The 13115-nt window shown below is 36.4% G+C and overlaps 1 pseudogene; it reads right to left on the bottom strand.

Moving 5' to 3' along the window:
- Positions 1-897: 897 nt before the first annotated feature.
- On the bottom strand, positions 898-11669 carry LOC114720086 (villin-3-like; annotated as a pseudogene).
- Between the last annotated feature and the right edge of the window lie 1446 nt (positions 11670-13115).

Consider the following 13115-nt stretch of genomic DNA (forward strand, 5'->3'; position numbering starts at 1 on the left):
CTTATAATAAGAGATGGAAGAGTATGTCCTAAATCAACATTGCTTATAAAACCATTTCATTGAAAATTAAAAAAGGATGAATTAAACTTATTTTTCTTCACTAACATAAAAAAGGCAAAAGCTTTATAACTTTTATATAAAGTGATTTTGAACCCTCGAGTTTTGATATTAACATTGAAAATAATGCAAGCATATATATACCAATAGATTTTTAGAAGTAGTATTTTTCACCAGCTAGACACGAAACTATGACTTATTTTTAAAATTTTATGCAATAAACATATTCATGAAAAGTTAATTCTTTAAAAAAAATTAAAAATTCCATTGTCAATATATTAAACTTAATTATAATGAGACAAACTTTTTGGCTTACAGAAAAGACATATTCCTTCGATTTTAAATATAAGACCTTTACTTTTCCGGTCCTAAATATAAACCTTTATCTAAACCCTTATATAAAAATCTTATATTTAGGACTGGAAGAATATGTCTTTTAAAAGATTATCGCGCAATTTCAGGGCAAGAAAGTTGCATAATTAACGCATAACTCACGAAATTTCGGGCTTGGGAGTTACAAAGTACAACGCTTCGAACTGTTCTTTTCACCTTGTGAACTCTAATATACTTTCTAGACGCCGGCATCGTCAAATCGGTTATTGGGTCAATTAAGCATTTAATGAATTAATGCTTTAAAATTTAAATGCATTTTCTCATGAGCAACGAGAGCCAGCCCATAAACGGAGGGAGGATAGCCAGAGAACAAGAAATATACAATTCATGGGGATGAAAATGAATAAAGAATTCAAATTCACAACTAACAACCCAGCAAAGTTCATTCTTTATAGTTTATATGAAAAAGCAGTACATATACACCCGCCCCCCGGACCAATAACAACATGAATAAATCCATGTATTAAAATTACAAACCTGATCAAATGAAAGAATGGAGCTGTCCACCGTCTTCATAGCTACAATATGTGAACATCATTACGCGAGGCAAAACCAATTTCAAAGGAGAAACTAAAACTCACTCTCCAGGCAGTATCACAATCAATTCCGATACTAACCACAGGTTTACATCCATCAAAGGCCAAACAGCAAATTGTTACGCACCGGAATCCAACTTGGAGTTTCAATAATACCACAACCATCCCACAGATAAAAAGTGGATTCCAACAAAAGTATGTTAGGATGCAAAAACAGCAGATATGTATGTCACTCATTGTAATATTCAACTCTAGAACAAATCTGCTTTCCTTTTCTGCATGTCTTGCTTCCATTTTGGCAATTTATAGAATGCTTCTTTTGTCATTCCAAATACTGTGTTGAAGTCTTCATCCGATAGATAGGCCTGAGATACACCAATTCGAGAGAAAAGACTATATATTGACATCACTCCCAACGGAATAAATTAAATCAGCAACGGCAAATCAAGACTAACCTCTCTTCGTTTGAAATCTATTCCAGACACAGGATTAGTAGATTTGGTCTTCAGTTGATCATAACTGAATGTGCTCTGACTACTTTGATTATCATTCCCATCCTCAACATTTTCCTGTTTTGGTTCTGAATCACCATTGCTACCAGTTTCGGTTGCAAGTTCTTCAGTCTCCTTGGCATCTGCAGCTTCCTCAGGACCTTCGGTTTCGGACTGGCCACTTTCACTCTTAGCTTCTGCTACAAGAAATCACACTAGTCAGATATTCCAGAGCACCCGGAATTGGTTGCACAAACAAGAGAAATATTAGTTGCAGCAAAGGGCAGGGAATATTCTGATTTTTTTTTTTTTGGCATCAGCGACACAAGCATGTGATTTCAGAGCCTCCCATTGAAAGGAAAAGGTTGCACGAGTTTTATTTTAGGTAAATGCAGGTTTTGTCATGCAACGAAGAAAACCAGATTTCATATTTTTCCAAATATATGTAAAACGACAATTGCACAAAATTTGCATGTCAATTTGGAAAAAAAAGAAAAGAAAGGATGGGCTCTGCCAAATACTGAAAGAAGCAACCAGTTGTAGCATCACTGAAAATGAGAGGTTCCTTTTGTGTGTGTGTGTGTTGGAGGGGGGGGGGGGTTGACCAGGATATTTGCGTATAAAGCAACGTCTTGCATGGATAAGAGCCTTATCTTATCTTACCAGAAGCACTACTTTCTGCAACAGGACTGCTGATTGGCCCAACAGGAGAGGAATCAGGTGAGTGCTTCTTCTTCTCAGCAGTGAGAACGTTTGAAAGAGCAGCTACCGCTGCTGCTCTTTGTGATCCTTGACTTGTTCCAGCAGACCTGGGAGCAACAATTCTACCGGCGGATGATGAATTAAATGCAGAGTTCAAGGCAGCTAGAGCTTCAGCTCTTTGTCTTGGACCTCCTTGATTTACTCCGTTCAGTCTATCTCTATCCTGCGCCAGTGAAACTAAAAACAGTTAGAAGAAGGCAAGAAGCACCAATTTTCTTACTATTGTCTTTTCTCCATCTTTTGGAGCTCCACTGGGAATAAATCTATGTTATCTACCCAAGTTCCCCTCGCCCGATCCAAACACCTGAGTAAACCTTGGCAGCAGTAGAAGCACTAATATAATAGGAGACATGATATATTAACAATATTATTCTCTGTCACATTTTTTAGCACCCCAATTCAAGAAGTAAAGGACTGCAATCCCCTGCAGTAATATGTCGCGCATTTAGAAGGGTGGAAGTGCAACAAAGGCCTTCTTTCATCCACCTCTAATTTTCTCTCTTTCTATATCTCTCTTTTTAATGTTACGTTGTGCATTTATTTTCTAAATGCATAGTATCCTAAGCCATAACTAAAACAAAAATGCCAATTCCATATGCTATGCTTGGTGAATGCTCTGTGAAATTGTGATAACACAGCAACTGCTTCATAGGAGTATCTTCTGCTTGTTTGACGATCATCGATTTATAATCAATAATACCGAGAACGAAAATGCTAATAACTCATCTATATGCAAGTTAACATACCGTGCTGGATGTTCTGTCAGAAGGTGAATTAAATGCAGAAGATAAGGCAGCTAAAGCTTCTGCTCTTTGTCTAGGTCCTCCCCCTTGACTGGATCCATTGGACTTATCCTGTCACCAAATCCAACAAAGCATTCTCAAACAAATACAAGACGAAACTGTTGAAATAATGAAGCCATCAACAATAAATTCACATATGATTTCTAACGCACAGCGTTTTGTGTTTGCAGGGATTGGTGTATCCTAAAGGGGAGAAATGAAATTAGGTCAGTCAAAGGTTATGCACAGAATTACATGTCCTGGAGAAAAGTTTTAAGCATTAACACTAAGCAGACAAACTGGCATTTCTTTAAGTAATTAAATAATATGATTTCTTCTTTAAAATCTTCCGCATAGACTTGTCCATTTTACTTCTTATATGAGAACCAGAAATGTTATCCGATACTGACGCCCTGCGTACTTCACTTTTTGTCTTTCCCTAGTATAAGGAATGCTAAAATATCACAGCAAGGAAACAGCAACCTAAGTTTGTAAATCATACGGTTAGTTGGCACCAGATGCATTTTTTAGCATCATCAAACAGCAAAATTCCACCAAAATTCATTTAGACAAGGAAAATTAACCTCTAAGTAAAACATTTTTCATAAAATGACGGGGCTAGAGAAGCCAAACATGAATAAAAGTATCTATTGAACCTCTTGCACATGAATGAAGTGCTCTGACAATTTCAATTTCTACATCAAGGTATGAACAATAACAAACATACATTCAGTAAGCTGAATAGCATTTATAGTTAATAATACACTCTTCTATTAAATTAGATCAATGCTTTTACCTCTACAGCATGGCCAATGCCGAAAAGTAATGACACCTTTTTCTGGAACGAGTTTCCTTGAGCCTGCAATTCAACAGGAAAATAATGCATAGGTAAAACCTACGTGCTTTGGCCTTTTAACTTAGCTTGTTTAAATGCTTTCTTAAAACTTCATGATCACATCAATCAATCACAAATAGCATGTTAATCCAATAAACTTGAACAATGACCAAGGGTGTGTTTGGGTGACACCCCAAACCATGGTTTGGGGACCCAAACCATGGTTTGGGGAATAGATCACCCAAACACCCCCTCCAAAAACCAAAACCATGGTTTTGACTCCAAAACCATGGTTTTGGAAAAAGCAAAATTTTTTTGCTTTTGGAGAAAAAAGGGAGAGTGTGAGGCCCTATATGATATGTATCTTGTTATTTTTTTTATAAACATATTTTTTTATAAATATATTTAATCTTATATTTTATAAATATATATACACATTAATTATTTATTAATTATATTATCTTATGTATTATTAATTATGTTGGTAAAAAACATATTATTAACAATTTTATTCTTCAAATTAAAATATATCATAAAATCTATTTTTCTGTAATTATCATATTAACTTATGTCTTTTTTTTAGTAATTTGTATATATAAAAAGTGCTTCTGATAACAACTATCCAAACACTCTCACTTCTCAGAATCACTTTTTTACAAAATCTATTCTTCACAGAATCTATTTTCCCCAGAATCTATTCTCCAGAATCATTTTTCCAAACCACGGTTTGGTTTCATCCAAACACACCCCAAGTAAAGTTGTTTCAGACGACAAGCAACTGCTTCTTCTTTTTTTTATTTTTGGGGGGGGGGGTGGTGGTGTTGAAGACAGCAACTAAGGACCATAGCCTTTGCTCTAAAACTCAACCTTTGATTTTAATGTAGGTGGACAGTGTTATATGAGCTTAATATTTTGATTTACGTATCTCATAGAATGAGAGAGATATACATTGATAAAAGAACATTGCGAACCCTATGTTTCATGGAGACTGAGGCAGTTTTGGTTCCTTGATACTTCCACTAGTAGTTCTCCCTTCTAAAATAACTATTTGGTAATATATTGTCAATCCTATGGTCCCGTTTAATACGAAGCATTAAAAATGAAAGGGAAGGATTAGGATTGGGATTAAAAAAATATGTTAAAAAAATATTTAATACGAGTGATTGCTTGTTACTTGGGGTTGGACAAATCTGTCTACATGGATTTGGGAAATACCACCCCTTAATCTGAAAAGACTGCTTATCACTCTATATTATTTTCCATGCTTCGCACCAAACAGGACCTATGTTTCATGAAAAGACTATATTATTTTTTCGGGCATATATTGCTAGCAAGCATGTCCTTTACCCTACCAACTTGGACATGCCAAAAATTGCGATGAGTGATAATGATGACTAAAAAATATCTCAGACAAATGATAAAAGGGGAATCCCGACGTTTGAAAACATACAGTAGCTTTTGCATTATCCCATGAAAAGTATGTTGTGAAAAAGCAAGGTTCGTTGCCCTCTGTAACTTTATAGAGCGGTACGTAAGGGGAGAGTCCCTCTAGAGCTGCAGCCCTATCTATATATTTCTGTAGAAAAAAGAGAAAAATCCATAATCAATCATCTGCATCATGCAACATAAGTATGAGAAATAGAAATCTAAAACTCTTTAAAATTTTTACCTGGCCAAATTCGAAAGCATTTTGTTTTTCTTTTGAATCCACAGATTGACCAACCCAAACAAACACTTCAGCATGTGTGTCAAGTATGAGGATATCCTCTGTCAACAGATCATCTTGGGAAAAGTTGTAAACCTCTTCTGCCTGCAGAGCAAATAATAAAATTGAATTTGAAAACATAAAGAACGAAAGTTACAGTTATCAAGTTTCCTAACTCAGAGGTGAAAATTGACATAACGAGGTCTCAGCAACGAACTCACCTGAAACTTTCCTGGTGAATCCACATGGCCAAAGAAGAAAACAAACTAACATTGGTTAGAACATTCAAACTGTCCCAACCATAACTCTAATAAAACATATATCAGTATATAAACTAGCTATTACAGAACAACATTATGTTGGGAAAGCACCAGTAGAATGTACCCAAAAACAATACCTTTGCTTAATGAAAACGTGAACAAATGTGGATCTCTAACGGTTTCATTAGTGGCTTTTTTGCTGGTGAAGCTCTGTTTTCCTCCAAGTGCAAACCAAAAGGCTGAACTTTCTGTCCCTTCCTTGGCATGTTTTATTGCAGCTCCTGGCTGAGCAATGACAAGTAGCACATTGCTCACAAAGTTAGCAACCTTTTGAATCCACTAGAGGAATAATGCAGTTCATAGATGTGTAATGCAGTTAGGGAATAACCAGAAGTGCTGTAGTCAGAGTCACTGTGAAATGTGATTGACCATTCATCGCAAAATAAAAAGTGTAGTAGTGTACAGTAGAGATATGAAAAACATTTTCAAAAGCACATATTCTAATGGTTAATACATAACACAGTCCTTTATTCAGGGTCCATATTTATTATTCACTACATATATGAACTCCCAAGAGTTTGAGATAATTGGGTTATGCTCTAATTATGCTCTAACTTCCGGTATTACCTGAGCCATTTAGTCTAAATCCCAAAAATTCGAGCCAAACAATGTACCTTCAAAAACTCAGCAATTTTAGCTGCCAGCTGCTGCTGTTCAAAAGAACATTGACTTCCATGCCAAGTGAAAACTGATGAGCCAGATTGCAGCAGGAAACACTCAGTAGAATTCAATGATGTTCCCACCTGAAAAAGAATACCACAGATGATATAATGCAGCAAAAAAAGACTAGCATGAACGGAGAAGCTCGTAGAACTTTCAATACGATGTGATAAAATGAAGAATTCAACGGGGACATACTGCATCAACTTGCACTGCTTTATTATTATGTATTGAAGTTCCAGAAATTCGAATAAGTGCAATACTTTCTGCCGTGTAAGTCTCATCTTGCAAACCTTTCTCTGCTATTAATTTTTTGTAACCAGAACTCAAGCCTCCCTAAAATGGATAGAGGTCAATCAAAATCATTAGAGTCACAAGTTTTAGACTACATACGTTACAAAGAACACAATATACTATTGCACTAAGAAACGTAATACCTTAAGGACCACCATAGGCTGAAAGAGTGCAACAAATTGTGGTGGCTCTTTACCTTCAAATATGCGACCCTGCAAGAAAGTATTTCAATTAAAAACAATTTCCAATGTATTATCCAATTTTACATTAAGATTACAAACCTGAACAGGTCTACCCTTTAGTGAGTTGGACATGGTATTGGCCAATCGAGCAGCCATCCTTTGGTCTTCCTGTATCAGGAATAAAGCCAAGTCAACTTCTAGATAGGCATAAATTCTCAAATCTCTGGCAACCAAATAAGAATAACATAAATTAATAAAATTCAAGGACAGTCCATAGCAACCTTAGATAACTTCTTGTCTCATTACGACTGTGGATAATCGCTCTACAGTGGTAATTATTGCAAATATTTCTAATTATGTTCTTCGTTGTAGAGTTGGTAACTAAGCTAGTTTTCTTCTTTTGGTTACAAAATTAATATGAAGACTTGTGAGGATTCTGCTATGAAACATTACAAAAGAGATCAAACACAATAGCCATTGCATGTTATATGCAGTGATACAGAAAGTAATCCGAATAACTCTATTGCAGATATGCTGCCTCCCATTAAAGATGGGGGAAAGGCACTTTATGGATTTTTCTGATGTAGGATTATAGAAACATTTTCAATCACAAATCTGGATTAGGAACCAACCAAAATTTAGTAAGAAATAACATATTACAATTTGTGTAACATTTTATCTTAAACGGGGAATGAAAGAAATCACCTCAATGCTATCTTTACCAAACCAACAACACAAGAAGTAGTCTTCCTTCCTCTCACCAGAGTGGTAAGTATACAATACTATGTAACAATCTCCACTGTAAAACTTCCCAATATCCTCCTTAGGCAATGGATTCTTGGCACTTCCATTGATTAGCCATACCTGGAAAATCAAAGGAATATCACGTTTAAAGGTATCAATTCAGTTAAGCTAGAGAAACTATGCAAAATATATATATATATATATATATATATATATATATATATATATAAGCTCACCTCCATCTTTCCACCTCCTTCAAGCAGAGGTGGAATTTCCTCATTGACTGGTGTACTTTTCGTCATCCCCTTGACACCCATACCTTGTTGCTTCAGCAAAGCTAGCAACACATGAAATCCCTACTTAGTATGGCAAGTTATACACAATTGCTTGTACAAATTACAAGTTAAATGACGGGGCAGTCTACCTGCAACTTTTCCTCTCCCTTCCTCAGCGCCAGGAGCAGCAGATCCTGATGGCCAAGTATCAAAGTTGGACTTGAACGCATGTGTCTCATAACCTTGAATAATTCTGGTTATCCGGGTTGACTTTGGCCTACTTTGACTTGCAACAAACTCCTGGAGATATTCCCACAGTTAACAGAATTCACTTTTAACTAACAGGTGAAGCTTTGGATGTTACTATGTCACTACCTCAGCAGCTTGGCATGCCGCTTTTCGTTCTTCGACTTGTGTTACTCGGCCAACCCAGACAAACACCTCCGCACCACAGTCCAGCAAATAGCATTTGTTATTCTCCAACAGTGATTTAGATAGTTCACCTTCAACAGGTTTGACCTCGCCATCAGCAATACTGCAAGGACAAGTCGAACAACGTTAATCATCAGCATGCAACATTGTCATTAGCCAGCTAACACCTGCTCATATATTCACCAGAGGGCATACAGAGCATACACTTTAAACGACTCTATACAAGCACAAGTATTCAGGTAAAAAGACTGAGAAACGAAAGCCTTAGATTTGGAAGGTAATATGTTTAATAGATGACACAAATTGTATCGTAAGACATAAAGTAAGAAAAGAAAAGAAATAAAAATGTGTTCCATCTGAACTAATTCCCCAGAAAGAAAGAAACCTATCAGTCATGCAAGAACCACATGATTTCTTTACATGACTTTAACTAACCGCAAGCATTGATTAGGAGTTAATTGCAGGATTAAGACTGAAGTGGAAGAAGGAGAATAAAAAAGAGTTCACAAAGTTTTATACCCTACACAATACACACCACCATCTGGACATCCCTGGAGCAGGCAGTGCTGCCCCAGAGAGTTAACTGTATATCTTTCTATATGATCAAGTAATTTATAATATTTTATTTCCTTTCATCTTTGATCTGATTTGAAATACCAAATCATTGGGGCCTTGCAGAAATAATAAGCTTTATATGGTAGTCCAGAATACATTCCTTGACTTTGATTAATGACATGAATTGATCTAGGTTAAAATAGCTGCCATGGGGTTTGATCCCTGGCCATGTGTATGGGAAAAAAATCTTGCTGGGCCTGGGAAAGGCAAGATCCACTTCTGTTATCTTTACATCTCAAAAGGCATTAGCCCTAGGCTGTCAGTTGGGGACACCCTTGGTACCCACAAAAACGAAGAAGATGAAGAAGCTGCTAGCATCCATTATCTACTATATGATCCCTTTCAAACAGGAGTCAGGTAGATGGAGAACAAGAGGATGAGGAAAACATCGCACCAATAAAGTTGAGCAGGAGTAGTCTCTGGAATAATATCATCCTCGCCAATGACCTTCTTCCCAATGGGAGCAAATCCACCGAAGAGAACCCAAAATTCACCTGAATCTGACTCAGTATCCAACTTTCCATCATCTGCAAGGCAGTTAAAAACGCACAAAGAATCAGAAGACGTAAAGACTAAGCTTCCAAAGAACAGGAATGCAGAATTATACAATTACTTAGTCAACAAGTATCAGGGAAAACAGATGTCCTTACCAACAATTGCAACATCACATTTCCCCTCATGATATTTTCCTTTAAATACTGGGTTACTTCCAAAGCTTTGGCTCTTTCCTGAATATTTGAATTTGCCCCATTGAATTGATAAATCTTATTCTGAGTGTCAAGGATAAATACATCATCATGGTTCAGGGAAGACCGGGCAAAAGGGACCTGCACAATAAAATTGCTAATTACACACACAGTCAGATGAATGTTAACCAAATCTATGAAGTTCATGTCAAAAGAATTCTCTGCCTGTTTCATCCTGACAACTCGTTTTCCTTTGCATATGTACAAGCGTGTTTCAAACACTTCTTCTTCAGGTTTTTTAAACCCAGATGCAACACCTCCCTCTAGTGGTATTATACATGGTTTAAAGTACGACAAAAATTTGTCAGATTCATGGCCTTGGACTTCCCTATGCTGCACCGCACGTCCTCCAAGAGCTGCATCAAGTTCAACAGCTTTGATGGCAGCTGCCCCTGCCTCATCCTACAAGAATGGTCACAAATTAATGTCAAGAAAAAATTATTCTCCCCCCCCCCCAAAAAAAAAATATAGTGGTCCCAAAATTTCCAAACAGGAATGTGAACCATTTAAGCCTAGACCCTCCCAAGATAAAAGCTTAGTATTCAGATCATCTGAATTCTTCTTTGAAAGAATTAGAACAAAATGAAACTTGATAGAAAACAAGAGTACATCATAAAAGTAATCACCTTTGTGTTAAATGCAACTTTCCAAGGATTAAACTGTTTTAGAAACCTCTCGCTAAAATTTTCTATTCAACTCTCCATGAAAGAAAGGTCTGATGGAAATTGAAGAAAGAAAGAGCATGAGGAAAGGCAAGGTCAAAGCTTACCTGACTTGTATCCTTTCCAAGCCAGAAGTGTATATCATATAAATAAGTGCCTCCTTTGCCTTGTGTTGTCTGTAAATATACTGAAAATGAGCATCCCAAAATAGAGATCTATGGCCCATCTTCCCATAGTAGGAATTAAGCCATAGGCTTCAATCTATCTCGTCATCGGAGTACGAACTGTGTTATACTTATATATCATGCCACATGTTCTCTTCTCTTGGAATAGAAGTTAAAATTTGTATTATTTTAGAAGCCATTAGAAATTTTCCTTATCTATTTTACTGTGAGCATGCTTACATAAAGAACAGTAATATGATTATTGTCTCTACGTTGTATCAGGAGATATAAAGAAAATTATGGACATTATGATAGCATATATAGAATAACTGTTTTCAGAACATTCAGTCTCCAATTTCACAAAAATGAATGATAAGGGAAAATTGCCATAGCCCACACCTGCAAAATGATGTATGAATCTCCCGTGTAGAACTTTCCATGCTCAGATTTAATCAACGGAACTGGCTGGAAATTCTCAATCCTCCATATTTCAGTCCCTCTATAACAAGTCAAGTATAAAACCTCTCAAAGAATAGGGTAATTCAACAATATAACTTCCATTTTTATAGCAAAAGATTACTTTCATATTGTTTAGCATTCTATGGGCAGTAAAATTTTTGCATCAACAACTGAAAAATATTCCCGTGGAGAAGTTTTTAAAAAGAAGAAAAATACAAAACATTCATTTATTATTATCCAGTCAACCCATATATTAAGGATACACTTTCTGACCCACTGCCTGGAATGCAGGATCCAAAACTTTCGTAGAGCTAGACATGGCTGATAATTCCTTCTAATATGATATCTTTCCAGGAAGAACGCCACGTGAATTCCCAAAATTCACCGTACAAGAAAAACATAATTAAGAAAAATAATAAAGAATATACGAGCATGAGAAAAACATATATAACTTGGCAGTTAGAGCAATTGTGTATGCTCTGTAAGGCCATACCAAGCAAACAACTGTCATAATTAAGTTCACAAGTGCGACAAATAACAGAAACAATAAAATTTCACAAGATATGTCACGATGGATGTAATGTCTGTGTCTTTGTTATCATCATTAAGGTGGTGATGCAGGACACATGCGCAGATGAGCACGCACTAGGACCAAGAATGGGTAATGCTTGCAGATTAGATCATCCCATTATTTGTCTTGTTTTAATGTCCAAGTTTCCCTGTGATTTACCAATGGTAAAGGCTTAAACATACGGAATCAGGTTTTATTCCTAGTCTTTACAGTAAAAGTTATAGGAAGAGCCATGCAAACGTTTGTACTGCTTTCGTTAAGCAGATAATCATATTTATTACCTATAGCAGCAAATTGCTCTCTTCTAAGTTGAGCAATGCAATCAGACCATAGGTGTAATGTCTGGGGTTCTTTTCTAAATTTCTCTAATTTTATCAAATGTCCAGAGTGGATTTCTTTGGCATGCATCTAGAAAATTCGCCCCACCAAACCCAAGTTGACTCTTCCTTCAATTACCCGAAAATCAATAAAACTCAGTAATCTAATTTCACATGTGCCATTGAAATCACCAAAAAGCTGCCATTTGGCCCTTTAAACACCCCTCCTATTGACAGGAAATCACCAGTACTACCACAGGCACCGATTGTATACCCATGATCCACCCTAGACCCAATTAAGTTTGACAAACTTAACATGAGTCAAGCCTTGACATTATCATCTCAGACCTGAACTTATACGGACTTCAGTTCATTAACTGGTCTCTTATGTGTGTCTTCCAGCTCCTACAAGCAAAAAGATATTTGACTTAGACGCTGGTCACTAACAAATCACATCATACTTATGGCCATGTTCACCCCTTAGGGACCAATTACTTATTTTCTTTTTTCCCTGCCATTTATTACTTTTTTTTTTTCAACCATTGATCATTAATGAGAAATAATTACAAGAATATTCACAGTTAAAATAATTTTGCTTAACATGCTGGATAAAATTGTTTGGATGTTTTTCCCACGCTGATACGTATCAACACTAAGCTGAACCTGGCTAATTAAGATGGAAAGCAAAGAGCATGTAAATCTCCACCACTTAGGCAGCCAATTCCTGAATTCCAGCAGAACACAATGTGTTGTCAAAGCTGCTTATGGTCAAACCAACTTGTCAACTTGCATAGAACTAGATTGTACACTTCTTTACGCTCAATAACGTTGCAAGCTTAGAATGAATGACTTTTAAATGTTTATAACGGCAGGAAGAAGAGGACGTCTTGAAGGGCTGTCAAACCAATGGCCCTTTAACATCAGGATGATGGTCTCTACAGTAGTTTACCTCGATGAAGAAAGTCTATGCCAACAAGTTCCATATCACCAAAACAGATAACCCATCTATGTCACATTTCAAGGTATTGAATCTCTAGGCAGCTGTTAAATTTTGAAGTAACCAATACTGGGTAAAAATCACAGCTTGAAAATAACTGACATTCCCTGGTTGCT

The sequence above is a fragment of the Neltuma alba genome, unplaced genomic scaffold (genome assembly GCF_004799145.2).
Source record: "Neltuma alba isolate B1F8T4 unplaced genomic scaffold, ASM479914v2 tig00011963_pilon, whole genome shotgun sequence".
NCBI lineage: Eukaryota > Viridiplantae > Streptophyta > Magnoliopsida > Fabales > Fabaceae > Neltuma > Neltuma alba.